The sequence below is a fragment of the Myxine glutinosa genome, chromosome 1 (assembly GCF_964187855.1).
Source record: "Myxine glutinosa chromosome 1, kmMyxGlut1.1, whole genome shotgun sequence".
Lineage (NCBI taxonomy): Eukaryota > Metazoa > Chordata > Myxini > Myxiniformes > Myxinidae > Myxine > Myxine glutinosa.
The window spans coordinates 60821038-60835702 of NC_136261.1; positions in this window are offsets into that span (position 1 = coordinate 60821038).

Below are 14665 nucleotides of genomic sequence, written 5' to 3' on the forward strand. Positions count from 1 at the left end.
GGGGGCCTACGTGTTGCTTGTGGACTAACTAGGGGTGCAACCTTTAACCTATAATGTCATATTTACAAGTGATTATTTATTTACAAAAGTGTGGGCTCTAGAACTGCAACAATATATATATATATATATATATATATATATATATATATATATATATATATATATATATACATATATATATATACATATATATGTATATATATATATATATATATATATATATATATATATATATATATACATATATATATACATATATATACATATATATATATATATATATATATATACAGTGCATTAAGAAAGTATTCAAACCCCTTCACTTTTTTCACATTGTTTATGTTGCAGCCTGGTCCTGAAATCGTTTAAATTCATTTTTCCCCTCATCAATCTACACTCAATACCCCATAATAACAAAGGCAAAACAGGTTTTTAGAAAGTTTATGCAAACTTATTAAAAAGAAAAACTGAAATATCACATTGACATAAGTATTCATACCCTTTGCTATGACACTTGAAATTTGGCTCAAGTGCCTCCCATTTCTCTTGATCATCTTTAAGATGTTTCTACACCTTGATTGGAGTCCACCTGTGGTAAATTCAATTGATTGGACATGATTTGGAAAGGCACACACCTGTCTATTTAAGGTCTCACAGCTGACAATGCATATCAGAGCAAAAACCAAGCCATGAGGTCGAAGGAACTGCCTGCAGAGCTCAGAGACAGGATTGTGTCGAGGCACAGATCTGGGGAAGCCTACCAAAAAATCTCTGCTTCATTGAAGGTACCCCAGAGCACAGTGGCCTCCATAATTCTTAAATGGAAGAAGTTTGGAACAACCAGGACTCTTCCGAGAGCTGGCCGCCCGGCCAAACTGAGCAATCAGGGGAGAAGGGCCTTGGTAACAGGGGTGACCAAGAACCCGATGGTCACTCTGGCTGAGCTCCAGAGATCCTGTGTGGAGATGGGAGAAACTTCCAGAAGGACAACCATCACTGCAACACTCCACCGATCTGGGCTTTATGGCAGAGTGGCCAGACGGAGGCCTCTCCTCAGTAAAAGACACATGAAAGCCCGCTTGGAGTTTGCAAAAAAGCACCTGAAGGACTTTCAGACTGTGAGAAACAAGATTCTGTGGGCTTTTTGTGGACCTGTGGTTTCTGTGGACCAGAAACGAGGGAATAACTCCCGCCCGAATCACGGACATCAGGTGGAAACGCCGAGCGAATAGCGATCCGCGATCCAAGCTGTTAACAATGACTAACCCGATTATAGCGGTTGGGATCGTGCCACACTTAACCAATTGAGAAAAGACGAGGATGATCGAATTAAGAGGAAAACCAGGAAGAACAAGGAATTTATTACAATGTACAAAGAAGAGGAAAAGAAACAATGTACAAGGAAGAGGAAGGAAAGTACATCGGGCAGCCTTAATATCAGTCTTATTCTATTCCCTGGACACGGGCCCGATCACTCTCAGATTCGGTCTCAGAAGCAGACTCATGCGGGGATGTCGAAGGTAGGTGGAAGGTCCCGGCGATGGCGTCAGGCTCCGGTACAGCTCCGTCCTCAACGCGTACCAGGCGATGATGGTGGACGGCAGACAGCTCTCCGTGTAGATGTAGGCGCGAGCGGACAATTATACAGGGGAAGGTCGGTAAACTGGCGGTTATATACGCAGCGCTTTTCACACACGTCCTTCCAAAGCAGCCGCCTCAGTCAAGGCTCATAATGCGAGTCCTTGCAATAGTCGTTGTAACACCGTTCTTCAGCGTGCTCTCCAACGAGTCCTTTTACAATCTCCTCTCCACTCTCTCTTGGCACGAGTCCTCTCAACAATGCGCTCGCCCCCTCAAGTCCTCTCAACCACGATAAGTTATCTCGAGTCCTTTCCAGCACAAGCTCCCTCTGTCAGTCCTTATGAGGGCTTTGTGTCCATGCTTTTTCTAAGCCAAGCCAGCGAACGCTCTGGAAGCCCCAACCACGCCCGGTCAGGCGATCTCACCTTAGCCCTGGTTGGCTGGTGATGGCTTACCGGCTCCGCCTTGATGGCTGTTTGACGTGGCCACACCTCCATCCTTGCGCTCCGCCCCCCTTTTCGGGCCTCACCTCGTGGCTTTTGGGCTGGTTCGAGCGGAAGCCCAAGGGCAGCGAAGGCTGCTGGCCAAGGAGCGTAACAAACTGGGAGGGCCGATGGGGCACAGACTGGAGAGCGCTTAATGGAGTTGCTTGGAGGGAGGCTGCAAAATGGACGAGGGGCCTACTCTTATTTGTTTTACGCAACGCAGATGCAACTATTGGGAATGGCCTTATCTAAACACATACTATGAAATAACTGACGTCCTCTGGTGACCTACGTGTTGCTTGTGGCCTACCCATGGGGTGCAACCTTTAACCTTTAATGATGTTATATTTACAAGTGTGGGTTCTCAAAACCGCAACACTGCACCCCTCCTTTTGCCAGGCTCGGCCCGAGCCGAACCGATACCTGGGTCAGGACTACTTTTACCACTACATGTGACACTTAGGTGTAGTTTCCCTCTACATTTACTCTACACCCTGAGTGCGACAGTTTTAACACTAGATATGTCCCACCTGCTGCGTTGTGTACTACCTAACTGACTTACGCCCACAATTAACCGAATTACGGAATTATTTCCAAACTACACATTTAAGCCGGTGCGGAACATGTTATTTACAAGACGCTACTAATTATTTACAACTATAACCCAGGACCTGTCTTTTGTGTGAAAAAGAGAAGAGTTTTTGGAAAGAGGAAATACATTTGCCATGCACTGCACCAATACACCATACACCAATATGCACCTAAATAAAAAAATGCACAAAAAGCACCATCATGAAAAATGCACCAAAAACATTTCAAAACTAATAAATGATGCCTTCTTGTGTTTGGCTTGACTGCTGGGCTGATGGATCTTGGCTGCATCTTCTTCTTGGATCTTCGGTGTGCCATCGTAAAAGTTTACCATCTTTGTTGTTCGGGCACACCAAGGTTTATTAATTAATAAAAAGGGCACAACCCGCGTCCGTTTTTTATTTGGCCAGCAGGGCCAGCGTCGGTGGTCCGCCTGCATGGCATTGATGCCACTTAAAACACAGTGGCCTGCAAGCAAGATGCTGCTGGCAGCAATGTTCTGTCCCAGCACAGGTGCCAGGCCACAGAACGTGTGGTCCATATGGTGTATCAGTGCAGGCAGGCAGGCAGCAGGGTGCAGCACAGAGTGTGGCCACACCATTTAGGGCACCTGCACACTCCCCTTGACAAAAGACTATGGTCCATGAGTGGGGAGGAAGACAAAGCAGAGGCTAGCGGGGGGGGGGGGGTAAAGGGCGCAAGGGTACACACAATAAAAGGTAATGTGACATGAGGGGCGCTGGAGAGCGAGCTGAAAAAGCTCGTCCCTACTCGTACGTCACCCCCCATGTCAACCTACACTACCCTTGCCCTTCCCCTTATGTACACAATTTACAAATTCGTCTCTACTGTCTCGTCCCCCATATCTCCCCTAAACCAAATTCGTCCCCAATCCCTCCCAAGAAGGAAGGGATGGAATCTCACACAATGTCAAACTCCGTCATGATGCGTCTTTACCATCCAAACATTTGCGAAAACCTGGTGTGGAGTCCTGTAACCTTGGTGAGTGGATGTGGATGGTGCGAAGAGATTTTCTTCCTAACTATCCTTCTAATTGACATTAACTCTCTTTACTCTACCCGAGGTCTTGCCCTGCCAATCCATTGGCCACTTTACACTATGTGGTTCTAAAAACCAATTCCCATTGACCATACTGTGGTGCCTACCAAATTTGGGGTCTCACTCCCCCATTTTTTCAATACTGTGCCCTCGCACAATTTCAGGGCTGGGTCATGTGGCTCTACCAGCAGGTCTACCTACCTGCGCACCTCCGCCACTGAAGTCGCCACCCGAGCTTGCCTAGCTCCTGCGACTACCCTAACTTGGGGAAGGCCCTCCTGGTTCTCTTACCCCACTAATGTCCTCCCTGGCATTGGGCTACCCGGGTCCTTCTCTCGGATCCTCGGGCCCCGCTGAACTCGACATAACTGAACTCTACCTGGCTCCCAGAGCCTACCTGCGGCCTCACCTGGCCGACAGAATACCAGTGGCGGAGTGCTCATTTAACCATACTCACCAATTAAGCAACACTCCCAGCCATTCCATAGTCTCATGCACCCTACCAAGCAATACATTGCTACTTCTCGCACCACAGATGTCAATATCCAACCAATTTACCTACTCCCTCTACCTAACTTTAAACTACCCTCCCCGGGTACTCGTGAAGGGGTCCATCTTCCCCCATCCACTCCTTCGCACCATGCACTCCACACCACTCATTCCACACTCCATTTACTCCACACCATTAATTCCACACACCTCCATTTATTCACTTGCACCCCATGCAAATCATTCACTCAACACCATTACACTTGTCTACAATACTCCATTTATACACTTTCACACACCACACATCACTCTCGAGCATTGCCTCATTTGCTCATCAGCACCACCAAGACTCTCATACCCAATTCCTCATTTGCGACTAAAGCGCATCATACTCATACACACAGCATCATCTAGCTAGCTATGTCCCTCTAATACTAGTGCTTTCCCCGTCTTCCCTTTACACTAAGCACATCCCTCGTCATCATCAACCATCTAATCTCTCTACGTCCCCACTACTTGTATCAATGTCACTACTTAAATCTTGGTCTCCTATGGTCATCTTTCTAGATCCCTAACATTATCCTAGCCTGCCCTGGCTAGTTTATACTGACAAACCCCATAAACTATTGCTCCTCTGTCCCCAAAAATGAATGGTACAACTACCATTCATATCACTACCACTACTAGTCCACTAACTATGAGCCTCTCCTGCAGGAATACATTTTCACAACTCGGCTTTGCAAAGCCGAGCAATGCGTGCGGATGGTCATTCTCCTGTTGGTTGGGTCCGTCCGGCATTTTCGATTCTGGGGAGGAGGCATACTCGGGCCAAGGTTCCAGGTGCCATCCCGTCGTGGAGCCTTCCGGTCTCCGGCCCGATGACCCAACCTCCCCCGGTCGGGACACCGCGGCCGCCAGGGGGTGAAGGTCTGACCTGGCCTTTCTCCCCCTGAATCGTGCCGATCGCCGCTACGACGCGGGACCGACCATACAGGGCAGGACCCGGCCCGGATCGTGCACGGCGCTCCATGCAAGAGCGTTGCGGCAACGATCCCCGCCGGCTTCCGAAGCTTAGCACACAAAGAACACCACGCCCCGAGAGCTCGCGTCGGCTGTACGTCGGCCTAAGCGCTGCCCCAGTCAGCGTCGATGCTCGAATCGCATTCTCACACCCACACGCGACCCTTCCTATACTCACACATTCCATACACTCCCTTACTACACATCCTCGCGCACACCCTGGCACACTCATTCCTTCCACACACTCCATTACGCACTCCTCTCGTGCACATCCCGGCGCACACTCTCCCATTACGTACTCTGTAACCACCACGGGTGTGCACTCTTGCATCCACCCACTCAGCGCACACCTACCCACAGGTGTGCAATCTCCTGCTGCACACCCAATCACGTGCTCTGGTGTGCACTCTCGCACACTCTCCACAACCATTGCACACTCTTGGTCACACTCACTCCCACTTTCACACTCTGTTGTGCACTCACCCTCACTTTCACACTCTGTATCACACTCGCGCTCCGGCGCCATTCGCACTCGCATGCCATTCGCTCTCACACAGCGCACCATGGACCTCCCACAAGCGCCAGGGTGCCGCCGGGATCCCAAGCGCGCGAAAAATCCTTTCGCGCCAAACCTTTTCGCGCCATATACAGCCCGGCTTACCTTCGGGATCCTTTTCTCCTCATGCAGCTGCAAATCTTTATTGGGATTCGCAAGTACGGCATCATGATGCGAACACAGACTTTGTACATAATCCATCTTTTCCTCCCACGATTGCTCTTCTAAGTCCGCCGTCTCTTCAACCCCAATTTCCATTATGCTTATGTCCTTTTCTTCATTAAGCTCGACGACCGCTGGTGCACATAAAATAAAATTTTCCAAATTCAGCAGCTGTCGGCTTTACTATCCCCCGTGTCGCGATTTCTACCCCGGTCCACGTAACTATACCTTGCACAGCCTCGCTTTCCCCGCGTTCCTCCAGCCGCGCTGCCCCGTCGCATACCATTGTGCCTTTCCCGCTCGACCTGCGGTCCATGTCCTTCCCCAATGCTTTTATTTGGCCACCTATTCGGGCTCCAAACCCCATCAACCCCTCGTTTATTTCTCTGGCTTGGCCACCCACGTCCTCCAATTGGGCCCCCAATTTGCTTTCTAATCCCCCCAATTTGCTTTCTAATCCCCCCAATTTGCTGTCGAATCCACCAAATTTGCTGTCTAATCCCCCAATCTGATTTCCCAATTGCCTACTATCGGCCCTCATTTCTCCCATCTCCCTACTCAATCCCCCAATTTGCTCCTGCGTTTTGTCCACCCCCAATTGTATGGCTGCCTGTAGCTGCGCAATGAGGTCCTGCATATCCATCCCCACCATTTGCGCAGGGGGCACGGCCCTCGTCGCCATGTGCGAGGCGCCGCCATTTTGTTCGCCTGCAACCCCTACTGCTGCACCCTCTTCAATCTCCTCTTCCATTCCTCCCAATTGTCCCACTTCTTCCCGGGGGTCCTAGGTTAATTCCATCTCCTCCTCATCTACCCCCACCGGCATCCGATCGCCTTGGCTATCCATGGCATGATTTAAAATTTAGGTGTTAATAAAAATTTCGTCCACTCGTAATTTTGACCAAATTTGTCCAAAGGATAAAAAATTTTGTTCGGATACCAAATCCCACTCCCAGACACCAATTGTTTGGGATCTCCGACGTCGGCCTTCCCCTTATTAAGGTGGGATTAATCCCCTTGTCTTTTATCTGGCCGACGCGATCCTGGAGGTTATAACGTCCTTCCCGGGCAGCGTTAGGTAGGGTTTTTAGGACTAGGGATTCGCTATTACCTAAGTACTAACGCTGACCAGAAATGAGGGAATAACTCCCGCCCGAATCACGGATATCAGGTGGAAACGCCAAGCGGATAGCGATCCGCGATCCGAGCTGTTAACAATGACTAACCGGTTTATAGCGGTTGGGATCCTGCCACACTTACCCAATTGAGAAAAGACGAAGACGATCAAATTAAGAGGAAAACCAGGAAGAACAAGGAATTTATTACAATGTACAAAGAAGAGGAAAAGAAAGAATGTACAAGGAAGAGGTAGGAAAAGTACACAGGCAGCCTTAATAACAGTCTTATTCTATTCCCTGGACATGGGCCCGATCACTCTCAGATTCGGTCTCAGGCGCAGACTCACGCCCGGATGTAGAAGTTAGGGTGGAAGGTCCGGCGATGGCGTTCAGGCTCCGGTCTGGCTCCGGTCCTTGACCCGTACCAGGCGATGATGGTGGACGGCAGACAGCTCTCCGCTTAGCGTAGGCACGAGCGGACAATTATACAGGGGAAGGTCGGTAAACTAGCGGTTATACGAAGCGCTTTTCACACACGTCCTTCCAAAGCAGCCGCCTCAGTCAAGGCTCATAACGCGAGTCCTTGCAATAAGTCGTTGTAACGCCGTTCTTCAGCGCGCTCTCCAACGAGTCCTTTTACAATCTCCTCTCCACTCTCTCTTGGCACGAGTCCTCTCAACAACGCGCTCGCCCCCTCAAGTCCTCTCAACCACGATAAGTTCTCTCGAGTCCTTTCCAGCACAAGCTCCCTCTGTCAGTCCTTATGAGGGCTTTGTGTCCGTGCTTTTTATAAGCCAAGCCAGCGAACGCTCTGGAAGCCCCAACCATGCCCGGTCAGGCGATCTCACCTTAGCCCTGGTTGGCTGGTGATGGCTTACCGGCTCCGCCTTGGTGGCTGTTTGATGTGGCCGCACCTCCATCCTTGCACTCCGCCCCCCTTTTTGGGCCTCACCTCGTGGCTTTTGGGCTGGTTCGAGCGGAAGCCCAAAGGGCAGCGAAGGCTGCTGGCCAAAGAGCGTAACAAACTGGGAGGGCCAATGGGGCACAGACTGGAGAGTGCTTAATGGCGTCGCTTGGGGGAGGCTGCAAAATGGACGAGGGGCCTACTCTTATTTGTTTTACGCAACGCAGATGCAACTATTGGGAATGGCCTTATCTAAACACATACTATGAAATAACTGACGTCCTCTGGTGACCTACGTGTTGCTTGTGGCCTACCTATGGGGTGCAACCTTTAACCTTTAATGATGTTATATTTACAAGTGTGAGTTCTCAAAACCGCAACAATATATATATATATATATATATATATATATATATATATATACAGTATACATACAGTATACATACATACAATATATATACAGTGCCTTCAGAAAGTATTCACACCCCTTAACTCTTTCCCCATTTTGTTGTGTTCCAGCCTGAATTTAAAATGGATTAAATTGAGATTTTTTTTGTGACTGATCTACACATAATTTGACATGATTTAGAAAGAAACACACCTTTCTATATAAGGTCCCACAGTTACCTGTGCATGTCAGAGCAGAAAGTATACCACGAAGTCCAAGGAACTGTCCATATAACTCCGAGATAAAATTGTGAGAAGGCCAAGATCTGGGGAGGGTATAAAACAATTTATAGAGTGTTGAAAGTTCCCAAGAGCACAGTGAGCTCCATCATTAGGAAATGGAAAGAATATGGAACTACCTAGACTCTTCCTAGAGCTGGCCGTCCGACCAAACTGAGTAGCCAAGGCAAGAAGGACATTGGTCAGGAAGTTGACCAAGAACTCAATGACCTCTCTGACAGAACTACAGAGATTATTGGCTGAAATGGGTGGGAGAAGTTGACGAAAGGACAACAGTGTCCACATCACTTCACAAATCTAAGCTTTATTTTGAGAGTGGCCAGACAGAAGCCACTCCTGAGGAAAAGGCACATAACAGTACGCCTGGAGTTTGCAAAAAGGAATGTGAAAGACTCTGAGAGAATGAGGCAAATTATTCTGTGGCCTGATGAGATGAAAATTAAACTCTATGGCCTTAATGCAAAGCAATACATTTGGCGGAAATCGGGCACAGCTCATCACCCATCAAACACCATCTCTACCGTGAAGCATGGCGGTGGCAGCATCATGCTACGGGGATGCTTCCCAGTGTCAGGGACTGGGAGACATGGAAGGACAAAGAGAACAATGAATGGAGCCAAATACAGGGAAATCATTGAGGAGAACCTGCTTCAGAGTGCAAAAGACCTTAAACGGCAGCGAAGATTTACGTTCCAACAAGACAATGACCCCAAGCATACAGCCAACGCAACACTGGAATGGCTTCAGAACAAAAACGTGAAAGTCCTTGAGTGGCCCAGCCAAAGCCCAGACCTGAATCCCATTGACAATCTGTCGAAAGACTTGAAGATTACTGTTCACTGACGTCCCCATCCAACTTGACAGAGCTTGAGCCAATCTGCAAGGAAGAAGGGGGAAAAAACCCCAAATCCAGATGTGCAAAGCTGATACGGACCTACCCAAGAAGACTCGAAGCGTAATCATTGTCAAAGGCACTTCTATGAAGTATTGACTCAGGAGGTTGAATACTTATCCAATAAATAAGACATTTCAGCTTATTGTACACCACACCTTTCCTTTGCCATCTCCAGGCGCTGCATAACGTCATTGCCGGGCACCGAAGGGGGCTCGGCAAAGACGCACGCTGAAAGGGAGTACTCAGTTTTCACTCTGGTTGTTTGTTTGTTTGTACGGGCGATATCTCAGCCATCCTTTGAGCTAGGAAGCTTAAATTTCGGCACAATAGTGAGCAAGTCCTTTGTCAAAAACGGTATTTTTTGTTTTTTGATTAATCAGTTAATTGATGAGTTATTTAATTATTAGCGATTAATTAAGTACTTATACATTTCCTTTCTCTTCTGGCCATGATCTCAGGCACATTTTGAGTTAGGAAGCTGATATTTGGACATGCCAATGACCGAGTGATTTGGCTGTAAAGGATATTTTTGATTTATTGATTAATCAATTAATCGATGAATTATTTATTGATTAATAAATTATTTATTTAATTTTTTAATTAATGACTTATTTAATTAAATTTCTAAAAGTTATATATTCGGATGAAGCACTTGTGGTTTAGTTATGCTATTAGCCAATTTATTAAGAAAATATTTTATGACAATCTTTTGTTGATTTTAATTATGCAATTAATCAATCAATTATTGTACACCTCTCCCTACCAATGACAGTCTCTATGAGCCGTGCTGTAGGATATTTAATTATTTGGCATGGGGTGATGTACTTTGAATGTATCTGTACTTGTCATTTTTATGTTGTAGCCCATAGTGCAATGTCGACTAGAACAATGTTTGTCTGTCCATATGTCCCCACAAAAGAACACCAATCAGAGCTGAGGATATGGTCATATGACAGGGGTACAGCATTTATTAACCATTACAGTTTTATATTTTACTAAAAGGAAATATAATAACCTTCTTTTGAAATTTTTGGGTTCCCAACGGATGTCGTAAGGTTTCAGAAATTCCTCAACACAATTATAATTTTGAAATATGATCAACATGGACCTTGCTCCCGCATAAGGAAGTGAACAGATGATGACGGTTTGCTGGTTTGATAATATCTCAATACAATCGTGATGTAACATTATGTTTTGATATATTAACACCATAGTATTAATTTGTGATTGGAATGATGAATGATGCTGTTTGGAATGAAAATATAGAGATATTGAGTTTAAAGCAGAATGAGGAAATGACGTAAGGGTTCCATCCGTTACAATCGTGGATTCCCTTTTGCAGTTTTGCCATCACTGGATATAGCAACAATCAGACTGGGTACGGTTTTTGTGCCAGTTTTTCACGAACATGCTGTCATGCCTGACGTTCGACTGAAGGTGGCACAGGAATGTGAAATTCATTGGTTCATCGTTTGCCATTCGCCGTTTTTTTTTTTACACAAGTCATTCACGAACCTGTCCTTGCCTGAGGTCTAAATTTTTTAATACTTACATTATTTGCTAACTGCCAACTGGTATCACCCAGATCATACGATCCTCTTCAACTAAAGTATTAAACAAGCCCAGCTAAGCCGTTGTTAGACCATCAGTCTTATTCATTATTATGTGATAATTTCTATTTAAAAAAAGAAGATATTATATAGGGTATTATGTGTAAATCAGTGACAAAAAAAATCTCAATTTAATCCATTTTATATTCAAGCTGTAACACAACAAAATGTGAAAAAAGTCAAGGGGTGTGAATATTTTCTGAAGGCACTGTACACACACACACACACACACACACACACACACACACACACACACACACACACACACACACACACACACACACACACACACACACCTATATATAATTCGATGAAACCGTAAGCAAGAAAAATATTCACATTCCCTTTTATCGTGTGTTTTCCCCTTGATTAATGCTGCAGTCGATTTAGAGAGACAGTTCATTTTGGTGTAGACGAAGTACAAGGGTTCTTCGTCTCTTTTGTAATGACCCCCTTGGGGAGAATTGCTGATCTTATTCTTGGAAATGTACAGCTTTACAGGGAAGTTTAGACTGCCTTGCACTCGAATGTGATTTGATGTGTTGGAATAAAATATTTATGCAACACAGCAGAGAGTAGGCAACCCTGTTGGCTGCAATTTGCTCAATCTTGACCAGACTGTGATTTATGGCGTTCTGTTTTACAACCTTCAAAGTATGTGATTTGAAATAAATGTTTATAGATCGTTTGTCGACAAAAGCCAAAGGAAGTAAGAATCGTATGGCCATTGTACATGCATAAATCCCATTTTTCCATTGTGAGATTTAAGCAATTTGAGTGAAAAAACACCACAAGACAAACATTTGGCATTTGTAGCCATCCATTTAATAAGTATGCAAATATTGTGGAATGTTGGCTTGCTTTGTCTCCCTTATTCACATCCCTTGCCAATTTTATTTTCCTTCTCTCCCCACTCATTTCACACTCCCACACCTTTCTGTATCTCTCCTGGCATCACTTCTTGTCTGTCTTCTGAACGTTTACTTTCTCATTTTAAGCTGCCTCCTCTTCTCGCCCTAATCTCCAAAAGACCCGGCATATGTAAAGAGTTTGCTTTTGTACAATGCAGATGGGACAACCATACTTATTGGGTTCCCTTCCAAGAAAAGTGCACCACCATCGCATGTCAAACCCCATGCCTACCCACAATCTTGTCTACCCCATTAACCCAACCTATACCCAACGTGTTACTTGCAGGTTATTAGCCCCCGTTGGACTTAGACACGGGGGGGTTATGGATTGGGTCTCGTGCGTCTGCAATCACATCTCGGAGTTGTATGGACCAATTTTGATCATACTTGGCAAAAATACAATACATTAAGGTGTACATATGCACATCATTTTGTTTTGCGATGCAATCAAAGATGGCCGTCTGGCGGCCATTTTAGTTGTAAAAAAACAAAACGTTGTTGAACACGTTCTCAACCATTTCTCAGACGTGCATTTACCGATGTTGATCAAACTTGGCACGCAGATAAGGAAGCACGTCATTTTCTTTCGAGATCAGATCCAAGATGGCCGACTTAACCATGTCCTCAACCATTTAGTAAACATGCATGGACCGATTTTGTTCAAACTTGGCACAAGCACAGCACAAGACGGCGTATATGGTACCTCACTTTATTTTACGATTCAATCAAAGATGGCCGACTGGTAGACTGGCGGTCATTTTAGTTGTAAATAACTCAATATTGACAACGTCTCCAACCATTTCTCGGACATGCATTCACCGATCTTGTTCAAACTTGGCACACAGAAAATGAATGATGGGTTACATATGCACGTCATTTTCTCTCGAGATCAGATCCAAGATGGCCGACTTGTGGCCATTTTGTTACTTAAACGTGTCACCAACCATTTCTCCGATTTTGATGGACCGATTTTGTTCAAACTTGGCACAAGCACAGTACATGACACTAATCCGATCAAAGATGGCCGACTGGAAGTCTTTAACTCCGCATAGCAAAATTACTAAAACCACGGGGGCGATGGCATTTTATGGCATTTTCTCCTTGTTGTCTATATCTCTTCGCTCTTTTCTTTTTTTCCCAGTTCATTAATTCCCTTTCTTGTTGTGTTCAAATATGGATCCATCTTCACTACAGGGGCTGTCTTTTTATTTGTTTTACCTTTTCGAGCCTCGTCCTTCCACAGAGGCTCGATTTTGTATAAATAAGTGTTCTGAGAGATGCAACACAGAATGATCAGCAGGAAGTACCAACATTAAGTAACTGTGCCTAGTAGGCCAGACTCATGGCCGACGTTTCGACCGTCAAGTGGTCTTCATGCGAGACTGGGCTGGCACCGTTGTGCCCAGGTGTTGACGTCTCTCCCAAAGCAGAGGGGTCGCGGGCATCGCGCGACTCCAACTTATAATGGGGAGACCTTACCTCATTCTCATCCTCATTTTTAATATAGATCGTCAAAACCACAATCATTTTTTGTCTCCACATTTTGAGTCAGCAGGTCAGGTAGTTTATGTGACAACATGATCCATCTCTATAATTTCATTTACCAAGAGTATAAATTTTTCACGAAAATTGCTATCCGGGGTGGTTGTCACACTTACCGATGGAAATGATGTAGCATAAAAAAACATGCTGGCATTTCCAAAAACCATTTTCAATATTATATGTTCCAGACGTGCGGAACATAACAGCCTTGCGGAGCAGGAGACCATTCGAGAGTTCACAAGATGTACGATTTGCTTGCAAATATTTTCTGCTGTGCTATTAGTCAAACGGTCAGCCGTATAACAATGGATGGCATTTTAATTCCATACTGCCTCATCGATCAGGCGAGTGCAAGAAGCAGCCTCATAATACGGCTTGTGACGAGTGTGCCTCCAACTGACCTCATCACCCAGAGGAAACGGTCGATATTGATACGCGCAGGCCATTGTCGGATTGTGCCATGACAACCTCCCACGCGCTCTGCGCAACGCTCTCATTTGTGCTTCGATTTTCAAATCACACTCGAACAGCCGCTTCGAAGCCCTCCCTGTATTCTGGGACCACTTGGCTCAGTCTGTTTATCTTGTGCCTTTCTGTATTAACGTCGACAATTCTTAGGAGACAATGATATACAGGATATGGGAATTGTTCTCTCGGGCCACAGCCCCACCGGAGGACGACGCACGCATATCGAGTAGGCAGGTCTCCTCCATTATGGGGTATTGCGTCTGGTTCGTACATTTGGCGTTAGCTTTGGCGCATGTAGTGTAGGTTGTGATGCTGTCTGGGTCTCAAGGTGAAATCCCATTTGCCAGGTTGATATATGATTTACGAGTATAAATCTTTTATGAAAATAACATGGTCTCTTATGTCCTTCGACCTCATTTAATATATAGGTACATGTACATTAATTCAGAAAAGAGTTTGAGAGACAGAGTAAAAAGGTTATCCCCACCAACCAGGAATTATTGGTCAAGCATAACCAAAACACGGCACATATATTATCCATGGAGGAATAGTTCTCAGAACTCATCATAGATAACCATGAAAAAATA